This window comes from Agelaius tricolor, unplaced genomic scaffold (assembly GCF_023055355.1).
Source record: "Agelaius tricolor isolate 1412-34295 unplaced genomic scaffold, bAgeTri1.0.p SCAF_2, whole genome shotgun sequence".
Taxonomy (NCBI): Eukaryota; Metazoa; Chordata; class Aves; order Passeriformes; family Icteridae; genus Agelaius; species Agelaius tricolor.
The window spans coordinates 63,581,114-63,585,487 of NW_027269262.1; positions in this window are offsets into that span (position 1 = coordinate 63,581,114).

Below are 4,374 nucleotides of genomic sequence, written 5' to 3' on the forward strand. Positions count from 1 at the left end.
GAACATATTCCAAAACACATTTGCAGCAACAGTGCAAACTAGTGATAAGTGATGTAAACAGTAGTAAGAAATTATATTGGATCTCACCATATTTTCCAAGATATACATAAAAAAATTACTTAATCTAACACTGTTGAAGACTAAAAACTTTATAGTCTTTATGCCTGCTGAAGAAGCTCTGCATTCCAGCACAGAGTTCTGTCAGGCCTATTTAAAGTCAAGTTCAGACTACCCATGGGCTATACTCATATCCTTCATTTCTCCTTCTCTATTTCCTTCTAAAGGCCAGAAGAGAACTGAAAAAAAATGAGTTTAGGCTATGTTAATAGTTAATACTCACTTGATAAGCATGCAAAAGCTTTATTCTCCGTAGGCACATGCAGGGAGCACATGTATATACCATATCTATACATATATATTCACACACATACATATATTCAGTTGGCCACACATTCTGTGGAATGGTTTGGGCTGAAAAGGACCTTAAAGATCATCTACTTCCAACATCCCTGTGCTGGCCACCTGCAAGGCAGCAGTGTGGTCCAACCTGCCCATGGCTACACCACTGCTATTGGTAAGGGCCGCTGGGGGACAAGGATGGGGCAAGTGAGTGCTCCCCTCACCCCTGTGAGGTGACAGGGTAGCCAGAGTCACAAGCAGGAATGGCATCCTCTGCCAGCCTCTGCCATAGCTGGGAGCTGATCTCAGTACTGATTCCCACAGAATCACAGAATATTCTGACTTGGAAGGGACTCACAAGGATCATCAGGTCCAACTCCCGGCCCTGGACAAGCCAGCCCCAAGAACTCCACCACATGTGTGAGAGCATTGTCCAAACTCTTCTTGAACTTTATCAGGCTTGGTGCTGTGACCACTTCCATGGGGAGCCCATTCCAGTTCCCAACCACCCTTTGGGTGGAGAATTTTCTCTAATATCCAATGTAAACCTCCTCTGACACAGCCTCAGACCATTCCCTTGGGTATTGTCATTGGTCACCATAGAGGAAAGTTCAGTGCCTGCCCCTCCTCTTCCCCTCATGAGGGCATTGTAGACTGAAGTGAGGTCTCCCCTCAGGCTCCTCCAGGCTCCAGAACAGACCAAGTGACCTCAGCTGCTCCTCACACAGCTGTCCTTCAAGGCCCTTCACAATTTTGGTTGCCCTTCTTTGGACACTCTGTAATAATTTAATGTCCTTTTGATATTGAGGAGCCCAACACTGCACACACAACTCAAGGTGAGGCTGCTCCAGTGCAGAGCGGGACAATCCCCTCCCTTGCCTGGCTGACCATGCTGTGCCTGATGCACCCCAGCACATGCTTGGCCCTCCTGACTGCTAGGGCACTGCTGATTCAGATTCAACCATCAACCAGGACCCAGGTCCTTTTTGTGGCACTGCTTTCCAGCATCTCATTCTCCAGTCTGTACACACAACCAAGGTTGCTGCGTACAAGGTGCAGAACCCAGAACATCCCAGCTCACTTCTCTTCATCAGAAATTAGACGAAGAAGTTAAAGGAAAAATAAAATCAGTTCCTGCATCTTACAGTGACAAAAATATTTGGAAGCTTTGTGACAATATCAGGAGTCAGAATCAGGACCCTCTAGAAGAATTTCATGATGTTTCCATGGAAAGTAAACATTGTTGTCTTGAAAGGGGCTTTCACCCAGTGTGCAAGGTGATGATCCATAGTCAGAGTGGAGGTTATGTCTGGTTTCCTTCATATGGTAAAAGATATTTCTTTCTTCTATTCTTCTGTTCTTAGTTGCTGCAATTACTGAGACATTAAACATATTTTTTCCATTTGGGAGATGTACATCGACATTAGAATATACTGAAGTCAAGTATCACAGATAACTTAACATTGCAATTTCTTTCTTCATTGCCTAACAAGAAAAAAAAGACAAATTAGGAGTCACAGTGTGAATGAAAGCAAGAGAACCCTGTTTGCTTCTTCATCAAAAGAATCAAGAGTCTGCTGATAATTACAATTATTAGTAATGTTTAGCCAATACATGTGCTAACATCTTTCTAGACTGGTTAGCATCAAACAAATCCTTAGACACCCAAAATACAGAGTAGGCTAGAGAGACTGGAGGAATCTGTATTATGGGACTATGGATCTCTCTCAATGATGGTTTCAAAAATGAGAAAAGAAGCAGTTCCCAAAGAGCCACAACTAGAAGCTGGAACTGTTCTTTTCTGCACTCTGATTAAGTACTTGTTAAAACCTTTTTTCATATACAGCAAAGGTTTCTCCTGATCAACTCATGGAGGTACTCTGAAGAGGAGGTATTTTTTTGTTAAGGTAGAAGTAGAAAACAAACAAAAAAATCAAGTCCAGTCACAAAAGCTCAAAAGCACTGAAATAACATAAACAGGTCCCTATTCACACCAAACCACATCATTATGAGAGAAGGGTGGGTGCATTTTTCAGGACTGGCCTGCACAATCAGAACACAGTCTATTCTAACTCTTCATCATCTGTGGAAGAAGAGATTGAGATGACTAGGGCCAAAGAGAACAGGCTTGCTGGCTTGCTCAATTTTTTAAGGCAGACTGAGAGGCATAACAAATTTTATCTATTCTCAGGCACAAGCATCTGAAAGACAAATGAATTTAAGGGCCTTGAAGCTGAAGATTGAATATCCAACCTATCTTAATGAACTGAATACTGGGAATGCCCAACTGGGACCATGGGTTCCTGTGGAAGATTTCTGCCTAGTTCTGACAACTCAGAAATCCTCTCTTAGAGGCAAAGATTAGAGAATTTGACTCATTAGCAAACTATCATAGGCAGAAAACTCCCCATTTGTCAAATTAAAGATGCTTGGGCCATGCTAGCTAAAAATAAAATGTGGTGAGACTAGAAAAATCTCAAGTTCTTGTTATGCTTTATACTTAACTTCTTTTCAAGAATGGAATGACTACTATACAAGCATTACCACATGTGCCTGTCTGCAAGAGGGGAAAGAGGAAGCGACACACTGAGAAATGCACCCTCCTTTCACAACCTCCCACCCCTGAAAGGCTTCTGGAGAAGACTATTGACAGACTGAGGTTAAATGGTTTGAGAGCCCTGAGTGGGTGGACCCATTGCCTTCAAGCCTTTTCCTGCTGAAACTGCCAAAAATTATGCTACATACAACAAAGGTTTTGCAATATGGATAAATGTTTTCCAGACTGAAATGAAAGCCTTGAGAGACAGGCAACCAAGCTGTACAGAGTAATGCCAAATAAGCATGATGTTCACAGTGCACCCACAGAAATACACACATGTATAATAGCATGTGACACAAAGGGCTCCAAGACAAAAAATTCACCTTCACTAACGCAGTTTTGTCATCGTCTTCCCGATGTCGGTAAATGCATTGGCTAAGAAGAGCATACAGTCTTTCCATGCGAGATATACTGACATTCTCCGTTGCCACAATGACCAAATCCAGCACTTGCTGAAGCAAAAAAATAGAAACTGCAATTCAGAATAGCACAAGATACATCCTACTTTCTTATACTGTTAAATAGAAGTGGCACTTCAGAAAACTGATTGAGTATCTCAAAAGATTTAATTGGAGGAAGCAAATTAATATTCCACACATCAGAGAAAAAGCTTTCATTTCAGACAGGATTTTCTTACTCATCACTATATGACATCAGTGATCATAACTGTGATTCAACTGCTTCTAGAACAGTGGGGAATGACATGATCCACTTTGTCACTGAGGAGCTGCCTCAGGGAAGTCATGGTTGCATTTCATTAGAAATGCAATACAGGGCCCTAGAAAATGTGTTTTTACAAATAAGCCTACAGATCTCCCAGACAGGGCTGTACCAGATGGAAACAGAAGCATCCTTAGGTGCTTACCTCTACCCATTAGCTGAATCTGTACTGTGACTAACATGAGTCAGCTCCTACCCTTCAACTCAAGAGTGGATGAACTAGCAGAGCAGTCTGTAGGAAATTACCAATCTCTCACACAGTTCCTTGTGTTACCAAAGACCTGAATGTGGTAATCTGGGGAAAGCAACACTGACAAGCTAGCAGCAGCACTGCTGGGGCTGTTCAGTAGCTGTGTGTTGAGAAAGGCTGTACAGATGTAGCTGAAGAGTGCAGCCACACCAAATAAAAATATTACAGCCTCACACCTGCTTGCCTTCAGACTCAGCCTCCCTTACATCACCAATCACAAGATTTGAGTTCTACACCTAATATCGAGCAAATAAGTGAACACACATACAAAAGAAACCTCCAAGAAAATAAATAAAATCAACTAAACAAAAACCCCGTACAAAACCAAGCAGATCCATTTTGGATGACACCCATGTTAAGGAAACAAGTCTTCTAAAAGATGCATTTCATGGCTGTAGCCCTCTCC